At 38.8% G+C, this 10,569-nt stretch overlaps 1 long non-coding RNA gene across 1 annotated transcript; it reads right to left on the minus strand.

The window, feature by feature from the left end:
• Positions 1–3,837: 3,837 nt before the first annotated feature.
• Positions 3,838–10,110, minus strand: LOC130523002 (uncharacterized). Its single transcript, XR_008949771.1, has 3 exons — positions 9,831–10,110; positions 4,177–4,231; positions 3,838–4,070 (listed from the first exon to the last, which is right to left on the minus strand). It is a non-coding gene; the product is annotated as an uncharacterized LOC130523002 (long non-coding RNA).
• Positions 10,111–10,569: the final 459 nt, after the last annotated feature.

Genomic DNA, 10,569 nt, shown 5'->3' on the forward strand with positions numbered 1-10,569 from the left:
AGGAGCGACAGAGATGAAATAAAGACAGAACAAAAGAACAAACATTAGCTTCTTATTCTTCCTGAGTTCACACATTTAAGAGAAATCTTAAAAACAAACAACACAGAGAGGGGGATGAGAAGGAATACAATACCCTCCCAATTCTGAGCATTTCAGCTGTATGGAAGACCATATGGTGGTGATGCCTGCAGAAAGCTATTGCAAAGCTATCAAAATGAAGAGATTTCCAAATGAAGTGCCAATGTAATGTTTGGGCCCCTGGCATTGCTTTTCCTTTTGAGAAATGTGCATATCAAGCTGTATCACCCCATTCCCTGTGCAGACAGAAGATGACGCACTGTTGCCCCCCTTCTTTGAATAATAATTAGCCGTTGGCAGAGGCAAAACAACAAAGATAATTTGCAAATCAGATTTAAATGGGTGTCACTGTTGAGTCTTCATTATTGCCTCTGCAACAAGTGTGCACTCCTGAGGCCGCTGGCTTCAATAACGCTTCATTTCTTTTATTATTAACCCAGCCCCTCCCCCATTGCCACTCTTTTATTGATGCAGGGCAAAAACAGGTATTCAATAACTTGCCACTTAGCTGAGGCTATGCACTGGTGTGCAGAGGTTAGAAAAAACACACCTGGAGCAACAAAGGAAGCTGTCTGGAACGAGATGAGGAGTACAAATGAGTTTTTTTTTTCTTTCTGAGGGGGGAAAAAGGTAGGAATGGGGACTGCCTAAAAAAGGTTCCACCCACACATTTTAGCATTATTTACTGGTATCCATACACACAGAAGATAGAACATTGTGAACCCAGCCTCAGTCCCCCCGCTCTGCTGCCGAACATCATTTTCATCAGGATTGCTGATGGTGGGGCAAATCACACATGATTTAAAAATTGAACTGTATTTCTGAGAGGCTGGATGAGTTGCCGCATAGTAAAAAAAATTAAATGGGAAAAATGCAAATATGAGAGCATGTGGATGTCTCAATTTTGAATTTCATCATTCAGCAGCACTGTCTTGATTATTCTTCTAAATCAGGTCCCTCTCTAAATTTGAGCTGGTGTAATCAGTGAGATTGAATGAGAACATGTTGCAGTGACTGAACGTAAGTAAATTTATTAACTTAAGGTTCTTGTATTTTACATTAGTTTCTCCATCATTTCATTCATTATTTCAATTACATTATAATTATGATATAGATACATATTTCATTAAACATGCACTTAAACTGATGCAGTATCATATATATTTATGTATAAAAATATTCTATTCACAGCAGCAGAGCTCCTACCCGCAAATCCACCCATTACATCCACCTTTCTCCCAGAACCTGTTAATCTCCTCCCCCAAATCATGCTACGCAAAATATAAGAAAACTTGTCTATATATAATTTCTGCAGAGTGGATGTTTCAGCTTAGGCTTAAAAACATTCTCTTTAGAAAAAAGCTTATAGTCAGTGATTCTGTAGTGTTCTAGTCTACTAATTGTACTTCCCCTATAAGAGCCTGGTCCTGCTCAAGGTTTCTTCCTGTTAATAGGGAGTTTTTCCCCTTGCCACTGTTGCTTGTTAGGGGTCAGACCCTGGGATTCTGTAAAGCACCTAGAGACAATGTTTGATCGTCAATGACGTTATCTAAAACAACATTATTTGATTTGTATTTTCTTTTTTAAATATTTACTTTATGAAGTCATGTGCACCTGGATGGCCATAAACGTGTTCTTCTTATCGACAGGACTCTTTATCCATAAGATAAATTCTGGAATCATATTGAATAGAGAACATTTCAAACATCTTAGTTGCTGCATGATTACTGTGCAAATATTGATTCTTCTTCTTCTTATTATTATTATTATTATTTTAGCTAGATCTAAACATGAAAGTCAATGGCACCACAGGGGAATGGAATACTGTTTTGTACTGCATCAGATTCTTGTCAGCCTTTCCAGTTGTTTACATCTACAAATTTTTATAAAAGCTCTGTAAAAACGAGCAAGATACCACCTGAGCTATTGCAAGAAAGGCATCGACAAGAAACGGCAGGCAGGAAGGGGTCTTTGACACCCCTCCTCGGGATTACTACAATTAATTGATGTTTCCTTTTAAGAAATTGCTTAATTATCCGCATTATCTTGAAACCAGCAATAAATTTTGTGACATGCTGACAATGATTCCAGCATTTCATATTCCTGATAACAGTGGTACAAACAGGTAATTAGCACAAGACACTTCAACAAAAGAAGAGTGAGGAGAAAAGCACAACTCCTACTCGAGCTTTGACAACAATGTGCAGATGATGGACAAGCAATCTCTTGTACCTAGCACTAATTTACTTTTAAGTTATTTCCTCTGCCAAGCAATCAAAATATGTGTACTGGCTCTTTTGAATTACACCTTTAATCAGTGGCTGACTCTTGGTATTACGGCATAGATCTCACGCTTATTAAAAGGCTACTCTCAGTCAAGGTTTTTGCTAAACATAAAGAGATTTTTACATCACCCCTATTAGTACTTCCAACTTTGTGAGGACTGACTATGGCATAATGCATTCCCCAGACTAAAACACAAACTCTAACCATGACCTGACACTCAAACTGTGCTAATTTTGAAGCTCAGCCGGAATAGCCTGACTCATCTAGAGCAAATCACATTAAACATTTTACACGCACAGAAACACACATACACACACACACACACAAGCTTGTCTACTCCCATATATCATGGCCTTGGCCAACAGAGGAAATGACAAGCAGACTTTAAATCAAATAAGGACACCGGGCCCAGGTGTACCCAATCAGAACTTTAAACACTGGTTAGAGGTCACCGCATCCACAACAAATCTTCCAATTACATTTTGTGAAATATTTAGTACTAAAACATAAATGGCTGCTTTATCAGCATTGTTCACTCAAGCTTTGAATTCTTCCAAAAGAAAACAGTCTCCAATGACATGTCAACATAAATGCTTTTTGTGGGTTAGGGTTACACAGTGTCCAAGTCCATGTCGACATGTGCTTTTACAAAGCCGAAGAATATTTCAATTAGAGCTTTTGAAAACTAATAGTGGCATCAGTTCATAAGCAATAGAATCTCTACAACAAATAATCTTCAAGCTTCTTCATGTAGACTACCACCCAACTGGACCAAAGTGTGACAGAAAACATGACAGAAACTTAATGAAAAGGCAGCAGCCAATATACAGCAAAATATAATCAGCACAATAACTGGCATAATAATAGTAACAACCCTAAAACTGATTTACACTCACCAAATCTGCAACAAATCTTTCAAAAGAAACATATTAAACACCTTTTATGTTAAAAAGTCTCATTAAATTCTCTGCCCCTTGCACAAATGTGCACAGGTGACTTTTAGATTATGATATTTTCCATGTAGCTGTTTACAGGACAGAAAAATGAGACCTGAGAGTAGGATTGTCTCTTTAGCCTTGTGCCATTGTCTCCACCAAAATATTTGAAGTCTAAAACCATGAAATGTGTCCACTTATTTTCACCATCACTGCCGTCCTCCATGTTTGTTGTTTTGAAGCATCTCCAGATGCTTTTGTGATGAACAGTCACCATGAGTGATGCCAGAAAAAATTTCAAATACAGTCACACTGTCACATAGTAAAGTGGCCGAAATTTGGCTGGAAAGATCAGATTTGGGTCTGGGGAAAAAAAAAAAAAATCGGAACTGGGTCACATAAGAGGGAAAAAAAAATCTGATTTAGGCCACTCGGGCTTACAGTGTGAAAGGAGTGTAATTTGATTTTTTAATTCTGATTAGAGCCTTTTCACTTTTGAGAATCTGCATGTTGAAAGAATCAGGGCGTAGCCTTTAAATTTGACATTTTGTTTCACTTTAATTTAGACTGTCATTTTCTGTTTTCCTCATTTCTTGTCCCCTTGGATTTTCTTGTGCCTGCCTAAGACACTCGGTTATATCATTACTTGGCCATCGTGAGAGATGAGTACCAGAAGCTGGTAGGCAAATCAAACGGATTTCAGCAATCAAACCGAAGGGGTCGACTGATGAGCAGCGTTTGTGGCTGAGAGCCATGCTGGCAGTCTGCAGGCTGGACACACATACGTAAGGATGAAGAACTGTGTCAGTAAAAGCAGCGTCATCAGGAATTATTCAGAAATTGTGTAAATCCTTCAGAAATCATTTTGTTTACAAACCAAGGGAAACCGCTTGCCAAATCTCCATGAGATGTGTCCAGCCCACACAGGAACCCTGGATGTTGGAGATTTATTTATTTACATTTTTTTAAAAGGCAAACATGTTTACATGAAAACATGTAATTGTTGAATACACTTGATTCGATGAGATTTTTTTCAAAATAATAATTCACCTTGATTATTTTATTAGATGAGGTTGTTCCATCACTATGATGTTTTTGAAAACATAATTTAAATTCCCTTCAAACTGGAGTGATTTATTTTTTAAACTTTTTAAATGATTGGTAATAAATTTTTGGTCTTGCACATTCATTATATTCAAAAAATCAACATGATATTTCAGGATCTTATATTTTATAAATGTGTTTAACATTTTTATACAGAAGGACCACTTTGGATATTATCATTTCGTCTAGAAAGTGTGGATAATGAAATATTACATGGAACTGAATGTTCAATAACATTGTATTGTCATGTTCTGCTAAATTGAGAATGATGTACCAACTTCCTGCAATCCTGAAAGGACCTTGTGGTGATTTGACACTCAGGCTTGAACATCCAACTCCCAGAAACCTGTCAGTCACACCATCAGCTCTCCAGTTGATTGAATCATGCATGGCAATTTGTCCAAAAAGAACAAAATGTAAAAAGTGAAGGAGTGGATGCACTTCACCGTTGAGCAAAAGTGTGATCTTGCTCTGAAAGCAACTGGCATTTACTTAAAGGTTACAGCAGCTGCCTTTCTCATCCAGCAAAGAAGAGAAGACAAAGCTATAATTACATCATTAACAATGCATCCTTTCTTAGATTACATCATATGTTATCTGAGGTAAACATCAAACTGAAATATCCGACCCCTGGTCCTTCTGACAACATTAATCAGCAATTAAAAATGCTAGCAAATATCAAAATGCTTTTTCATAATTACAATGATAGCAGGGTGCAGAAATGTTTTACTCTTGGGTTTTGAAGATACTGTTCCCACGGAGCTCGGTGAGCCAGATAGTGCCCCGCCGCATGACTAATGCATATTCATGGCTTGGATATAGAAAGTATGAGCTGAAGTCCAACATGCTTTAATGAGCTTGGTTCCTGCGGCATGCCACTAAATTTCTCATTCGAGCTCCAGACACAAAAGGTTAAAAGAGCGCTTCTAGAGACGGCACAAAGAGGACCATGGTAGTTTCCTGCCTCATTGCATGGTAAGTATGCTACTGTCTTTTGTTTAGATTTGGATTTTAGTGTAAGGAAAAAGCAAAGTCATCACATGTAGTTGACCATTTACTACAAGGCATGCATGGTACTTATCAGAACTAAAATTAGAAGACAAGATCATTTTAGCCACCACAAACCAAAATCGTCAGCTGCCTTTATACTCGATCCTGTAGCAAGTGCACATCCATCAAAAACAAATGCGTTATGATCTTATTTTTTTAATATTATTATTTCTGACTACGATATGGGTGCAATTAGCAAAGCATGCTGCAAACATCTGTTGAAGAGGAAATCAAGCTTCACTACAGTTAACTTGTCTTGCCCTCAGGTGAGACAACGTGACCCAAAAAAACACAACCTTTCTGTTCTATTTTCTGATAAAGCTTTTGAGTTTTGTCCAAGAAGTTCTTGCTTAGTTGAGAAAGAGCTGACATTAAGGACATATTTGGGTATTCTCTGTGTAGAAGAACACAAACCCACTCCCATGTGCTGGGATGTGGTCTGCAACCCTTGAGCACAATTGTCACAGCTTTGCTAACATCTGCCTCGGACTCCTAACATGACCTCGGAATGAGTGTCTGAAGAAAATTGTATTTTTTCAGATGCAAGACTAATCTTGCTTTGCTCAGTGTTTCTTCACAGTTTTGACTGAGAAGTAAGAAAGTCTTAATTTCCAAGTTCAAATAGGACACACCACTCGATATGAGCATGTTTTGTTCAATAATTCACTGCGTTTGTGTTTCTGTGCTGGAAATTATTGCAGCGCTCTCCTGTTTTATTCAGATTATTTGCAGAGTTAATTGAGCTATGGTAAATCCCCCAGAGGAGATTCATCTAATGCTAACCCAAAAATCCACTTTAATTGACAGAATGGCTTGACGTCCATTCTTTATTAGCATGTGTCAATTTGGAGACATTTGTATAAGGGTTATCAAAACTTTATTCAAGGAGCAAAGGGCTTTTCTCATCTTCAATAACTCTGCAGATAACAGTGTTAGCTTTGAAATATAAATTTAATCTTTCATGTGAGCCCTTTTAATGCAATCCTGATTAATGAGGACATCAGTAAGGACAAAGTGAACTTTAGAGACCCTATTAGTGCCAGTGACCCCTTTGTAAAATTAAAATAAGGCCTCTGGAGGGACACACACAGACTGTATTTTGGCCTTACAAATTCTATACACACATTGTTGAAATAGAACACTATTAATATGCTTGTGAATTCTAACTGCCCATTAGGATTTTGTAGCCTTTGGATGATGAATACATTGGTTGCTTCTCTCTTGGGCACCCTGCGCATCAAAACCTGATACATAAACTGTAGTTCTCTTGTGTCTGGCCCCTCCCCCCGCCCCTCCTTAGCTACTTTGAGTAAGAGTCAAGCACATCACAAACTGACTCTGAAGTACTTATTATTTTAATGGCAGTGTCTGTCTAACCCTCACAGTAGCATAGTTGTAAAACAAACAAAACACCCCCTGGGAACATTAACCACCTGGAAGCCTGAATGTACCGCCAAACACATCCCATCCAACATTTTAATTATTGTTTTGAACATATCTAACAACATCCCCGTCTGACCTTTTCATGAGTACACCTTGTCAGTTCTGTCCATTGACAGAGAGACAGAATAATGTGGGGGCGGGGTCTGTCCCAGTCGAGTTTGTGACAGTGGCTGCTGTCCCTGTGCACAAGTGTCCTGCTGCTTGGCTTTTACAGTAATGAGCTGGGACGTTCCTTCTTCATCAGCCCCCCCACTAAAAGGCAAGATCACATCTAATCATCGAGGTAGAATGCCGACTAGTTTCTCTTCTGTGACACCACCTTCTCCCTGTCTGTGCAGTTTTACACCTACTCTTTGAGAAATTCACTTGCAGTGAATAAAGACAAAATCAGCCTCCATGAACTCTCTGTGACCTTGTGATTCCATCCAGTCGTTGTGACTTTCAAGACATTCTGTTTCATTAAACCGTTCCACACCCTAAACATCACCATAAACCTTTTTTAGAGAAGCAGATAACAACTATGCAGCAACTGTTCTTTTAGTACATTAGCCCTCAGTCTGAAGGCTGGCGATAAGCTGCAGCATGTGCCATGTCGCGTTTCCTACACGCCTTCCCCTGAGTGCATTTCAACATAGTGCTCACTTACTGGACATAAATCATGAAAGAAGCATGTATATGTTCCCTACGGGCCAAACTGAACTCACATGTTCTGGAAGACTCTAAGCCTTCTTGCAAATGGATACCTTTGAAATATTTGCAAAAAGTCTCAGGTCGGTGTTTCAGTGCCATAAAGATTGACCCCCCATTGCACGAGCTGCTCCAAAAATCTGCTACCACTATTCTGGAGTAAATGAATCTGGAGCAGTGCTTTGTGAGAGAAGGCTTTTTAAATCATAAACTGCTGCGCTTGGACTTGTCACTTCCATTCAAGTGTTTTTTTAATACACCAAAAAGATCTTTTTTTGTTGTCTAATAAAACAGTGACTGCAAACAGACTTCTTCTTTTTGACAAATCAATTATTAATAGCTCGACTGGTGCCAGAAAAATGTCTGATCTTGGTGTGGCAGAGAGGCCTGAGTTTAAAAAGTTGCAGCGCACATCGAGACCTGGAAGAGCTTGTGCATGTTTTCTTTGTTCTTGTTGCGAGTCAGACTTCAAAAGCTTCACGTTTTAGCTCACAGTAGGCAGTTCTGTCCTACTTCAGATGTGAGTTTGCTCGCTCTGAGCTAAGCATCAGGATAAATCAGCTTCATGCTGTTGCCTGCTCAATTATTAGCACAAAGAAGAGAATTTGTACCAAACAGCAGGATGGATCACTAAAATAAAGCTTTATTCAAAATCTGATGTCCCTAAGTGTGGGGAAAATTAAGAAAATTACTCTCAGCACATGATCAATCCACTAATTGTTGTGGAGCAGCAGTGTTAGAACATGCAACAGCTCCATGAATGTGTTGCACCTGAGGTTATCTCATGTTTGTCTCACAAAAAAAGCACTGCCCTATTTTAAAATGGTGAGCTGCTAAAACCAAGTCTTGTTTTGCCTTCATGTAATGGCTACTGCAATATGCGGTAGACTGTTTGGTGGTTAGTCGGGGGTCACAGGAAGAAGCAGCTAAGCCTAATGGCACTTCATGCTGCAATTTGGCCAAGCACCAGTGATGACCTGCATCAGATTAGAGGAAACTGACACAGAATGACAGCAGGAGGCCATTCTGGCATAATCTAGTGTAATCAGGATCATATCATTTAGTTTGACAGTTTAGCTACAGTTATCCTGGCATTAAGGTCAGGGATTTTATTATATGCAGATAGAACGTGTTTAATCTGCTGTGCTGTGAATTTTACACTTTGGCCTCTGTGATGCACTTAAGTAATCTTCACCTAAATATTGTTGTGGGTTTTTTTTGTGTGTGTCAGGCACATTCATGCCAGCTCAAAACAGCATGGATATCCGCAAGGGGTTCCGTTTCTCTAGAATGTGCGTATTCAACTTTTCTGTGCTCGCTCAGGCTTTCTGCTCCAGGCTCTGCGTGTTCCCACATAAAGGAACATTTTGTGCATCATTTGACTCTTGATTCAATCACGTGTTTCCAGCTGCAGTCGGGAGGTTACGAAGAAGGGCTCCGGTTATAAACAGTACTATTTTCAGAAGCCATAATGGGAAAAGTTGCTGATTGATGTCAAAATCAAAAGATTTAGATTGATTATTATGGGTGAACGAAATAACAGTGAATAACCTTTTAGCTGTACCACCTGCAGAAGCAGGATGATAACCAATTTATTATTTATAGTTATTTATAGCTGTTGTGTCAGTTTTATAAATTATATAGCTGTGATGGTCTATAAAATTCCTATAAAGTGATGAAACACAAGAAAGTTTTTTTCCAACCATTACCTGAGAGGGCAAATCTCATGGTACTATGGAAATACCAACATCTGACATCATGAATATGATTTTATAGCTTTGCTGAACATTACTTGTAAAGTGCATTTCATCTCACAAAGGAATAACCCATCAGCTCGTATCTTTAAAGTGTTCGGTGTTTGTTGCCATGGTAATCTGTCTAGGCTGAGAGAGCCACTGTTCTTTAAAAGAAAACTCTGCCCTGAGAAAAAAAAGATGTTAGCAGTTAGCAGCGATGTTAGCAGTTAGTAGTGATGGTAAAAGGGAATGACAATTTTTTAATTTTAAATACAATTCATAGAATTCCTCAAATATCTTGTAAGATCTCTCTTGGTAAGATAAAAGTCATATATAAAGCATCTTTGGTCTTATGAGAAGGTGAAAACTTGTTAAGATGGAGGCACAACAGAAAAGGACACATGCTCTCAATATTGGAAAATAATATGCTTACCGGTATGTATTATTTATAAGACTTAAGCATCCATATACATATAAGCATCTGTATATATAGTCAGTTTACGTGGCCTACCACTTCGTGGCTGAGTTGCTGTTGTTCCCAAACTCTTCCATTTTCTTTGGACTTTGGAATATTTAGGAGCAAGGAAATTTCACGGCTGGATTTGTTGCACAGGTGGCATCCTATGACAGTTCCGCACTGGGAATCACTGAGCTCCTGAGAGCGGCCCATTCTTTCACAAATGTTTGTAGAAACAGTCTCCATGCCTAAGTGCTTGATTTTAGACACTTGTGGCCGGGCCAAGTGATTAGGACACCTGATTCTGATCATTTGGATGGGTGGTCAAATACTTTTGGCAATTCAGTGTATATGTGTGTGTCTGTGTGTGTGTGTGTGTGTGTGTGTGTGCGCGCGCGCGCAACTTTTTCAATATAAATATACCATTGACATAAGGTATGTTTCAATACATGTACAATATATGACAAGGTTTGAGAAGAACTACAGTAGTTTGCCTGCTGCAACCTCTTCTAGTGCTTCTCACTCTGCTTGTGTGTAAAATAAGGGAGCAATGCATTGAATTATCAGGCAATCTGCTCCCAAATCTGCAATTTCACTTGTGCTGTGATCCCAGAACTGAATTTCCCTTGTGAAACTCCTTTGCTCTCCATCAGCTGTGTCAACAGCTGCACTACTCTTCTGTCTAATTTGGCTTTTTAACATTCCTTTTTACTCCTTTTTGATCATTTTGGGGTCGTTCTGCTAGAATCAAATGTTTTTACAAGGACAGTGATCATTGTTACTGAAAGCTGAG

The sequence above is a fragment of the Takifugu flavidus genome, chromosome 3, assembly GCF_003711565.1.
Source record: "Takifugu flavidus isolate HTHZ2018 chromosome 3, ASM371156v2, whole genome shotgun sequence".
In the NCBI taxonomy this organism is placed as follows: Eukaryota; Metazoa; Chordata; class Actinopteri; order Tetraodontiformes; family Tetraodontidae; genus Takifugu; species Takifugu flavidus.